Raw genomic sequence first — 11905 nt, forward strand, 5'->3', positions numbered from 1 at the left:
GTGAGCTTGAAAAACTTCCAGTAATATCAGTGGGTCGAAAGGTGGTTCTTGGAGTTAATATGGTAGATATAAAGAATATTCTGGAACCAGATGCAGTAAACATAAAAGTATAGACTTGATGTTTCCATGAGAAATGGGTAGGATAGTTGCTGGCTTTATTGAAATCTAAGCATTGTGAAGTATGGAGAAAGCCTATTTGCATTGTCGATTTTGATCTTCAAAAAGTATTTGACCTAACACCTCAAGTGATATGAACATATAAATTAAGAGCAGGAGTAGGCCACTTGGCCCTTCGAGCCTGCTCTGCCATTCAATAAGTTCATGGCTGAACTGATCACTGCACATTTCCACCTACCCCTGATAATCTTCCACCCCCTTGCTTATCAAGAATCTATCTACCTCTGCCTTAAAAATATTCAAAGACTCTGCTTCCACTCACTGCCTTTTGATGAAGAGAATTCCAAAGACTCACGACCCTCTGAGAGAAAAAATGTCTTCTCATCTTTGTCTTAAATAGACAACCCCTTGTTTTTAAACAGTTTTTTTTATTCATTCATGGGATGTGGGCGTTGCTGGCCAGGCCAGCATTTATTGCCCATCCCTAATTGCCCTTGAGAAGGTGGTGGTGAGCTGCCTTCTTGAACCGCTGCAGTCCATTTTGGGTAGGTACACCCACAGTGCTGTTAGGAAGGCAGTCCCAGGATTTTGACCCAGCGACTATGCAGGGACGGCGATATAGTTCCAAGTCAGGATAGTGTGTGACTTGGAGGGGAACTTGCAGGTGATGTTCCCATGCATTTTCTGCCCTTGTCCTTCTGGTTGGTAGAGGTCGCAGGTTTGGAAGGTGCTGTCTAAGGAGCCTTGGTGCTTTGCTGCAGTGTATCTTGTAGATGGTACACACTGCTGCCACTGTGTGTTGGTGGTGGAGGGAGTGAATGTTTGTAGATGGGGTGCCAATTAAGTGGGCTGCTTTGTCCTGGATGGTGTCGAGCTTCTTGAGTGTTGTTGGAGCTGCACTCATCCAGACAAGTTGAGAGTATTCCATCACACTCCTGACTTGTGCCTTGTGGACAGGCTTTGGGGAGTCAGGAGGTGAATTACCCACCGCAAGATTCCTAGCCTCTGACCTGCTCTTGTAGCCATGGTATTTATATGGCTACTCCAGTTCAGTTTCTGGTCAATGGTAGCTCCGAGGATGTTGATAGTGAGGATTCAGTGATTGTAATGCCATGGAATGTCAGGGGGAGATGGTTAGATCCTCTCTTGTTGGAGATGGTCATTGCCAGGCACTTGGGTGGCGCGAATGTTACTTGCCAGTTATCAACCCAAGCCTGGGTATTGTCCAGGTCTTGCTGCATTTCTACACAGACTGCTTCAGTATCTGAGGAGTTGCGAATGGTGCTGAACATTGTGCAATCATCAGCGAACATCCCCACTTCTGACCTTATGATTGAAGGAAGGTCATTGATGAAGCAGCTGAAGATGGTTGGGCCTAGGACACTACCCTGAGGAACTCCTGCAGTGATGTCCTGGAGCTCAGATGATTGACCTCCAACAACCACAACCATCTTCCTTTGTGCGAGGTATGACTCCATCCAGCGGAGGGTTTTCCCCCTGATTCCCATTGACTTCAGTTTTGCGATGGCTCTTTGATGCCATTCTCTGTCAAATGCTGCCTTGATGTCAAGGGCAGTGACTCTCACCTCTTGAGTTCAGCTCTTTTGTCCATGTTTGAACCAAGACTGTAATGAGATCAGGAGCTGAGTGACCCTGACGGAACCCAAACTGAGCACCTCTGAGCAGATTATTTCTGAGCAAGTGCCACTCGATGGCACTGTTCATGACCCCTTCCATCACTTGACTGATGCTTGAGAGAAGGCTGATGGGGCAGTAATTCGCCGGGTTGGACTCATCCTCCTTTTTGTGTACAGGACATACCTGGGCAATTTTCCACATTGCAGGGTCGATGCCAGTGTTGTAGCTGTACTGGAACAGCTTGGCTAGGGGTGCAGCAAGTTCTGGAGCACAGTTCTTCAGTACTTCTCGGAGGGCGGAGTTCCGGAGCGGTAAGTACATAAAAAAACTTACCTCGGGGATTCTCGGAGCAGACTCGGAGGGCGGAGTTCCAGAGCGGTAAGTATACTGAGTAAGTTACCTCGCGTGGGAAAAAAACTGAAAAGGTGACGTCACAGGAAAGTTGTGACCTGATTGGCTGGTAGGGAATCTGTACCGAATTTGAAAATAAAACTGATAAAAATTGATTAAAACACTAATTAACGAATTAATAAGTAGAATAACTAAACCAGAGGGAGGAGATTACTGTATTTAGACAACATTTAATATTTATTGTAGAAATCTAGCACTAGGGACCACATAGTGAAGTGTATCATAATTTAGTAAGGATTTAATAAGTATTTATTTATTTTATATCAATTAACTAATTAGTGATAGAAATGACAGTTAGAGGGGTGAAGTGCTTCACCTGTGAGATGTGGGAGGTCCGTTACGCTTCCAGCATTCCGGGCGACTACATCTACAGGAGTTGCAGCTCCTCACAGACTGCATGGATCGGTTGGAGCGGCAACTGGATGCACTTAGGAGCATGCAGGTGGCGGAAAGCGTCATAGACAGGAGTTTTAGAGAAGTGGTTACACCCAAGGTGCAGACAGATAGATGGGTGACCGCTAGAAGGGGCAGGCAAGTCAGTGCAGGAATCCCCTGTGGCTATCCCCCTCTCTAACAAGGATACCGTTTTGGATACTGTTGGGGGGGATGGCCTATCAGGGGAAAACAGCAGCAGCCAGAGCAGTAGCACCACGGCTGGCACTGTTGTTCAGCAGGGAGGGACAAAGCGCAGAAGAGCAATAGTTATAGGAGACTCTGTAGTCAGGGGCACAGATAGGCACTTCTGTGGACGTGAAAGAGACTCCAGGAAGGTATGTTGCCTCCCTGGTGCCAGGGTCAAAGATGTCTCTGAACAGACAGAGGGCATTCTGAAGGGGGAGGGTGAACAGCCAGAGGTTGTGGTACACATCGGTACCAATGACATAGGCAGGAAGAGTGAAGAGATCCTGCAGGGGGAGTTTAGGGAGTTAGGTAGTAAGTTAAAAAACAGGACCTCTAGGGTTGTAATCTCTGGATTACTCCCTGTGCCACGTGCCAGTGAGGCTAGAAATAGGAAGATAGTGCAGCTAAACATGTGGCTGAGCAGCTGGTGTAGAAGGGAGGGTTTCAGATATCTGGACCATTGGGCTCTCTTCAGGGACAGATGAGACCTGTCCAAGAAGGACGGGTTGCATCTAAACTGGAAGGGCACTAATATCCTGGCTGCAAGGTTTGCTAGCGTCACTCGGGAGGGTTTAAACTAGTGTGGCAGGGGGGTGGGAACCAGAGCAGTAGGACAGCTAGTGAAGTAAATGAGGAGGACATAGTAAATAAGGCCAGTAGGACTAAGAGGAAGAGCAGGCAGGGAGATGTTGCTGAGCACAGTGGGACTGGTGGTCTGAAGTGCATTTGTTTCAATGCGAGAAGTATAACAGGTAAGGCAGATGAACTTAGAGCTTGGATTAGTACTTGGAAATATGATGTTGCTATTACAGAGACTTGGTTGAGGGAAGGGCAGGATTGGCAGCTAAATGTTCCAGGCTTTAGAAGCTTCAGGCGGGATAGAGGGGGATATAAAAGGGGTGGGGGAGTTGCATTACTGGTTAAGGAGAATATCACAGCTGTACTGCGGGAGGACACCTCAGAGAGGTCATGCAGCGAGGCAATATGGGTGGAGCTCAGGAATAGGAAGGGTGCAGTCACCATGTTGGGGGTTTACTACAAGCCTCCCAACAGCCAGCGGGAGGTAGAGGAACAGACATGTTGACAGATTTTGGAACGATGTAAAGGTAACAGGGTTGTAGTGGTGGGTGATTTTAACTTCCCCAATATTGACTGGGACTCACTTGGTGCTAGGGGCTTGGATGGGGCAGAATTTGTGAGGACCATCCAGGAGGGCTTCTTGAAATAGTATGTAGATAGTCCAACTAGGGATGGGGCCATTCTGGACCTGGTATTGGGGAATGAGCCCGGCCAGGTGGTCGAAGTTTCAGTGGGGGAGCATTTTGGGAGCAGTGACCATAATTCCATAAGTTTTAAGGTACTTGTAGATAAGGATAAGAGTAGTCCTCGGGTGAAGGTGCTAAATTGGGGGAAGGCTAATTATAACAATATTAGGCAGGAACTGAAGAATTTAGATTGGGGGTGGCTGTTTGAGGGTAAATCAACATCTGACATGTGGGAGTCATTCAAACGTCAGCTGATTAGAATCCAGGAACAGCATGTTCCTGTGAGGAAGAAAGACAAGTTTGGCAAGTTTCGGGAAGCTTGGATAACATGGGATATTGTGAGCCTAGTCAAAAAGAAAAAGGAAGCATTTGTAAGGGCTGGAAGGCTAGGAACAGATGAAGCACTTGAGGAATATAAAGACAGTAGGAAGGAACTTAAGCAAGGAGTTAGGAGGGCTAAAAGGGGTCATGAAAAGTCGTTGGCAAACAGGATTAAGGAAAATCCCAAGGCTTTTTATACATATATAAAGAGCAAGAGGGTAACCAGGGAAAGGGTTGGCCCACTCAAGGACAGAGATGGGAATCTATGCGTGAAGCCAGAGGAAATGGGTGAGGTGCTAAATGAGTACTTTGCATCAGTATTCACCAAGGAGAAGGACTTGGTGGATGATGAGCCTAGGGAAGGGAGTGCAGATAGTCTCAGTCATCTCATTATCAAAAAGGAGGAGGTGTTGGGTGTCTTGCAAAGCATTAAGGTAGATAAGTCCCCAGGGCCTGATGGGATCTACCCTAGAATACTGAGGGAGGCAAGGGAAGAAATTGCTGGGGCCTTGACAGAAATCTTTGCATCCTCATTGGCTACAGGTGAGGTCCCAGAGGACTGGAGAATAGCCAATGTTGTTCCTTTGTTTAAGAAGGGTGGTAAGGATAATCCAGGAAATTATAGGCCGGTGAGCGTTACGTCAGTGGTAGGGAAACTATTAGAGAGGATTCCTCGGGACAGGATTTACTCCCATTTGGAAACAAACAAACTTATTAGCGAGAAACAGCATGGTTTTGTGAAGGGGAGGTCGTGTCTTACTAATTTGATTGAGTTTTTTGAGGAAGTGACGAAGATGATTGATGAGGGAAGGGCAGTGGATGTTGTCTATATGGACTTCAGTAAAGCCTTTGACAAGGTCCCGCATGGCAGACTGGTGCAAAAGGTGAAGTCACACGGGATCAGAGGTGAGCTGGCAAGATGGATACAGAACTGGCTCAGTCACAGAAGACAGAGGGTAACAGTGGATGGGTGTTTTTCTGAATGGAGGGCTGTGACTAGCGGTGTTCCGCAGGGATCAGTGCTGGGACCTTTGCTGTTTGTAGTATATATAAATGATTTGGAGGAAAATGTAGCTGGTCTGATTAGTTAGTTTGCGGACGACACAAAGGTTGGTGGAGTTGCGGATAATGATGAGGATTGTCAGAGGATACAGCAGGATATAGATCGGTTGGAGACTTGGGCGGAGAAATGGCAGATGGAGTTTAATCCGGACAAATGTGAGGTAATGCATTTTGGAAGGTCTAATGCAGGTGGGAGGTATACAATAAATGGCAGAACCCTTAGGAGTATTGACAGGCAGAGAGATCTGGGCGTGCAGGTCCACAGGTCACTGAAAGTGACAATGCAGGTGGATAAGGTAGTCAAGAAGGCATATGGCATGCTTGCCTTCATCGGTCGGGGCATAGAGTATAAAAATTGGCAAGTCATGTTGCAGCTGTACAGAACCTTAGTTAGGCCACACTTAGAATATTGCGTGCAATTCTGGTCGCCACACTACCAGAAGGACGTGGAGGCTTTGGAGAGGGGACAGAGGAGGTTTACCAAGATGTTGCCTGGTCTGGAGGGCATTAGCTATGAGGAGAGGTTGGAAAAACTCGGATTGTTTTCACTGGAACGACGGAGGTGGAGGGACGACATGACAGAGGTTTACAAAGTTATGAGTGGCATGGACAGAGTGGATAGTCAGAAGCTTTTTCCCAGGGTGGATGAGTCAGTTACTAGGGGACATAGGTTTAAGGAGCGAGGGGCAAAGTTTAGAGGGGATGTGCGAGGCAAGTTTTTTACACAGAGGGTGGTGAGTGCCTGGAACTTGCTGCCAGGGGAGGTGGTGGAAGCAGATACGATAGCGACGTTTAAGAGACATCTTGACAAATATATGAATAGGAAGGGAATAGAGGGATATGGGCCCCGGAAGTGCAGAAGGTGTTCGTTTCGGCAGGCATCAAGATCGGCGCAGGCTTGGAGGGCTGAATGGCCTGTTCCTGTGCTGTACTGTTCTTTGTTCTTTGTACTATTGCTGGATATTGTCAGGGCCCATAGCCTTTGCAGTATCCAGTGCCTTCAGTCCGTTCTTGATATCACGCGGAGTGAATTGAATTGGCTGAAGTCTGGCATCTGTGATGCTGGGGACTTCAGGAGGAGGCCAAAATGGATCATCAACTCGGCACTTCTGGCTGAAGATTGTTGCAAATGCTTCTGCCTTATCTTTTGCTCTGATGTGCTGAGCTCCCCCATCATTGAGGATGGGGATATTTGTGGACCCACCTCCTCCAGTTAGTTGTTTAATTGTCCACTGCCATTCACGGCTGGTTGTGGCAGGACTGCAGAGCTTAGATCTGATGCGTTGGTTATGGAATCGCTTCGCTCTGGTTATCGCATGCTGCTTACGCAGTTTGGCACGCAGATAGTCCTGTGTTGTAGCTTCACCAGATTGACACCTCATTTTTTTTGAGGTATGCCTGATGCTGCTCCTGGCATGCCCTCCTGCACTCTTCATTGAACCAGGGTTGCTCTCCTGGCTTGATGGTAATGGTAGAGTGGGGGATATGCCGGGCCATGAGATTACAGATTGTGGTTGAGTACAGTTCTGCTGCTGCTGCTGGCCCACAGCGCCTCATGGATGCCCAGTTTTGCATTGCTAGATCTGTTCGAAATCTATCCCATTTAGTACGGTGGTACTGCCACACAACGCGATGGAGGGTATCCTCAATGTGAAGGCGGGACTTCGTCTCCACAAGGACTGTGCAGTGGTCACTCCTACCAATACAGTCATAGACAGATCCATCTGCGGCAGGCAGATTGGTGAGGACGAGGTCAAGTATGTTTTTCCCTCTTGTTGGTTCACACTTCACCTGCACATACCCAGTCTGGCAGCTATGTCCTTTAAGGGTGCTGCCGAGCCACTCTTGGTGATGGACATTGAAGTCCCCCACCCAGAGTACATTCTGTGCCCTTGCCACCCTCAGTGCTTCCTCCAAGGGGTGTTCAACATGGAGGAGTACTGACTCATCAGCTGAGGGAGGGCGGTAGGTGGTAATCAGCAGGAGGTTTCCTTGTCCATGTTTGACCTGATGTCATGAGATTTCATTGGGTACGAAGCCGATGTTGAGGACTCCCAGGGTAACTCCCTCCTGACTGTATACCACTGTGCCACCACCTCTGATGGGTCTGTCCTGCCGGTGGGACAGGACATACCCGGGGATGGTGATGGCAGTGTGTGGGACATTGTCTGTCAGGTATGATTCTGTGAGTATGACTATGCCAAGCTGTGGCTTGACTGGTCTGTGGGAGAGCTCTCCCAACTTTGATTCGAGTACAGGAGCAGGGATGTCTTGCTGCAATTATACAGGGCTTTGGTGAGGCCACATCTGGAATAATGTGTGCTGTTTTGGTCTCCTTATCTGAGGAAGATGTTCTTGCTATAGAGGGAGTGGAGCAAAGGTTTTGCAGACTCATTCCTGGGATGGCGGGACTGACATATGAGGAGAGATTGAGTCGGTTAGGACTATATTCGCTGGAGTTCAGAAGAGTGAGGGGGGATCTCATAGAAACCTGTAAAATGTTAACAGGACTTGACAGGGTAGGTGCAGGAAGGATGTTCCCGATGGTTCTGGACTCCCCCACCAGAGGTCATGCTCTAAGGATACGGGATAAACCTTTCAGGACTGAGATGAGGAGAAATTTCTTCACCCAGAGAGTGGTGAGCCTGTGGAATTCGCTATCACAGAAAGCAGTTGAGGCCAAAACATTGTATGTTTTCAAGAAGGAGTTGGATATAGCTCTTGGAGTGAAAGGGATCAAAGGATATGGGGAGAACGCGAGAACAGTTGGATGATCAGCCATGATCATAATGAATGGCGGAACAGGCTCGAAGGGCCAAATGGCCATGGTTTTGTGCAGGGAAGGTCATGTCTTACCAACTTAATAGAATTCTTTGAGGGAGTGACAAAGTTGATTGATGAGGGAAGGGCTGTAGATGTCATATACATGGACTTCAGTAAGGCGTTTGATAAGGTTCCCCATGGTAGGCTGATGGAGAAAGTGAAGTCGCATGGGATCCAGGGTGTACTAGCTAGATGGATAAAGAACTGGCTGGGCAACAGGAGACAGAGAGTAGCAGTGGAAGGGAGTTTCTCAAAATGGAGACGTGTGACCAGTGGTGTTCCACAGGGATCCGTGCTGGGACCACTGTTGTTTGTGATATACATAAATGATTTGGAGGAAAGTACAGGTGGTCTGATTAGCAAGTTTGCAGATGACACTAAGATTGGTGGAGTAGCAGATAGTGAAGGGGACTGTCAGAGAATACAGCAGAATATAGATAGATTGGAGAGTTGGGCAGAGAAATGGCAGATGGGGTTCAATCAGGGTAAATGCGAGGTGATGCATTTTGGAAGATCCAATGCAAGAGTGAACTATACAGTAAATGGAAAAGTCCTGGGGAAAATTGATGTACAGAGAGATTTGGGTGTTCAGGTCCATTGTTCCCTGAAGGTGGCAATGCAGGTAAATAGAGTGGTCAAGAAGGCATACGGCATGCTTTCCTTCATTGGACGGGGTATTGAGTCCAAGAGTTGGCAGGTCATGTTACAGTTGTATAGGACTTTGGTTCGGCCGCATTTGGAATACTGCGTGCAGTTCTGGTCGCCACATTACCAAAAGGATGTGGATGCTTTGGAGAGGGTGCAGAGGAGGTTCACCAGGATGTTGCCTGGTATGGAGGGCGCTAGCTATGAAGAGAGGTTGAGTAGATTAGGATTATTTTCATTAGAAAGGCGGAGGTTGAGGGGGGACCTGATTGAGGTGTACAAAATCATGAGAGGTATAGACAGGGTGGATAGCAAGAAGCTTTTTCCCAGAGTGGGGGATTCAATTACTAGGGTCACGAGTTCAAAGTGAGAGGGGAAAGGTTTAAGGGGGATATGCGTGGAAAGTTCTTTATGCAGAGGGCGGTGGGTGCCTGGAACACGTTGCCAGCGGAGGCGGTAGACGCGGGCACAATAGCGTCTTTTAAGATGTATCTAGACAGATACATGAATGGGCAGGAAGCAAAGAGATACAGACCCTTAGAAAATAGGCAACATGTTAAGGTAGAGGATCTGGATCGGCGCAGGCTTGGAGGGCCGAAGGGCCTGTTCCTGTGCTGTAATTTTCTTTGTTCTTTGTTCTTTATGGCCTATTCCTCCTATTTTCTATGTTCCGGTTATGCTCGGGAATAGTTTGCTTTCTATATAAAATCAATGTATTAGATTAGAACTAAGTTGTGGACTTTGTGTTTAGAATCATGTTGTAAAAAATTCAATGTATATTGGTATACTGTAGTGGGGAGAAGGTGGAAGCCAGTGTTTTTTTTTCACAAACATACCAAAAATAGCGTTACTATGAGACCGGATGCCCATTCTGCATTTCAAACTAAGACAGATTCAGTCACAATAAGGAATAGACTTGGTGGGCCTCACGCAGGATGATAATGCAAATAAAGATATTCAGAGACCATTCAAGACTTGAATTGACAGCAAACATTTCCCATTGTTTGACAATGACTGGCCATCAAGCTGTCTGCAGAGACAATGTACAGAGGATAGGGTCATATCTGCTGTAATCTGATTACTATAACCTAATCAAGAAGAGACAATGGACAGAAGGTGAGGTTAAACCTGACCAATTGGAAGGAAGGAACCCTTGGAGGGGGCCATAAATGACAGGTGCTCAGACAACTCGGGGTGCACCAATTCAAGAAGAAAGCAACGTACAGTCAACAGAATACCTCAATTTAGTCTGCTGTATTTGCTGCTCACAATGCGGTCTCCTCTACATTGGGGAGATCAAATGCAGATTGGGTGACCGCTTTGCTGAATACCTCTGCTCAGTCCAAAAGCATGATCCCAAGCTTTCGGTTGCTTGCCATTTCAACACTCTCCACTGCTCTCATACCAACATTTCTGTCTTTGGCTTACTCCAGTGTTCCAGTGAACATCAACGCAAGTTCGAGGAGCAGCACCTGACCTCAAGAAAGAAGATGGCACCACAGCAGCTTGGAAGGCAAGGACCGAGGACATTCAATATCCTGTTGTATAACTACTGTCGTTGGTTAAGTATTGCTTGTCTATTCTTGCTGTACTTAATAAACTCTCTATCTTGATTAAGAAGCCAGAGTTTGTACCTTATGGGTCAAAAGCTCGTCAACAGCCCATCCAAACACACACAAATCTTACAAGGGGTTGAAGGGCAAATGTGACGAAGTTGGGGGGGAAAGGTCGGAATGGGAATAAAGTTGATGTTCGGCATATGGGCCATTTACAGAAACATTTGGGGGTGTGGGAAAGGGCCTCCAGCTTTTATTTAGTTTTTTAAGGCCAAGGTAAAATACTGTTGCTTTAAAAATTCAACTGTCTTGTAAGGGCTTGATGCCCTTTGAAAGTGGTGCCAGCTCCTGCGTGGTGGCGCCAGATGCCATTGCTGGGGATGGCGCGGCCACCCTCTATATGTCATTGGGGGTGGCCGCTCCGGCCCCTCCATTTAAATGAGCCTCCGCATGTAATATCATTGGGGCTCAGTGGCAGCCAATACATGTGGGCACGCCGCTGAGATCAGAGTGCACCATCGCGAAATTGCAGCGCACTCATAAAGTCCAGCCCGTTAACTCTCCACAGATTCTGCCAGACCTGCTAAGTATTTCCAGCATTTTCTGTTTTGATTTCTGAGCAGTGCCCTTTATTTCTGCAGATAATGTTGTGCTGTTAGCAGATTTGCTTTGAAATTTATTGCACTATACTCGCCATCTGGAACAACGTTCAATCAATACAGGGCAGCAATCAAGAAAGCCAATAGAACGTTCAGCTGCACAGCTAGAACAATCGAAGATAAGTCAGAGAAAGTTACATTGTATTGTGTTCTGGGCAAGCCACACTTGATTATTGTATCCAGTTCTAATTGTTAAACAACAATGCAGAGACAAGTCAGAATCCTAATAGCAAGGGTCTGAATTCTGAATAGGGATTGGAGAGGTTGGGCATAGTCAACATGGATTTATGAATGGCAAAACTTGGTTGATGAACCTGTTGGAGTTTTTTTGAGGATGTTCCTAACAGAATTCATAAAGGGGTATCAGTGGACGTCGTATACCTGGATTTTCTGAAGGCTTTTGATAAAGTAGGTTGGTTAGCAAAATTAAAGCACATGGGATAGGAGGTAATATACTGGCATGGATTAAGGATTGGTGAACAGGCAGAAAACAGAGAGCAGAAATAAATGGTCATTCTCACGTTGGCAGGCTTTGCAGGGTACTGCAAAGATCCGTACTTGGGCCCCAGCTGTTCACAATATATATCAATGATTTGGATGTGGAGACACAATGTAATATTTCCAAGTTTGCAGATGAAACAAAACTAGGTGGGAATGTGCAACAAAAACAAAAAGTGCTGGAAATACTCAGCAGGTCTGGCAGCATCTTTGGAGAGAGAAGAAAAGTTAGCATTTCAGGTCTGTGACCTTTCATCAGAACTGGCAAAGGTTAGAAAAGAATTAGGTA

General features: G+C 46.8%; 1 long non-coding RNA gene across 1 annotated transcript in view; it reads left to right on the forward strand.

The window, feature by feature from the left end:
• LOC137377727 (uncharacterized) overlaps nt 1-10422 on the forward strand; it is a 33473-nt gene extending 23051 nt beyond the window's left edge. Inside the window, exon 3 of the long non-coding RNA XR_010976478.1 lies at nt 10337-10422. This is a non-coding gene — a long non-coding RNA (uncharacterized lncRNA). The remainder of the gene's footprint in view (nt 1-10336) is intronic.
• The last annotated feature ends 1483 nt before the right edge of the window (nt 10423-11905 follow it).

The sequence above is a fragment of the Heterodontus francisci genome, chromosome 1 (genome assembly GCF_036365525.1).
Source record: "Heterodontus francisci isolate sHetFra1 chromosome 1, sHetFra1.hap1, whole genome shotgun sequence".
Classification (NCBI taxonomy): Eukaryota; Metazoa; Chordata; class Chondrichthyes; order Heterodontiformes; family Heterodontidae; genus Heterodontus; species Heterodontus francisci.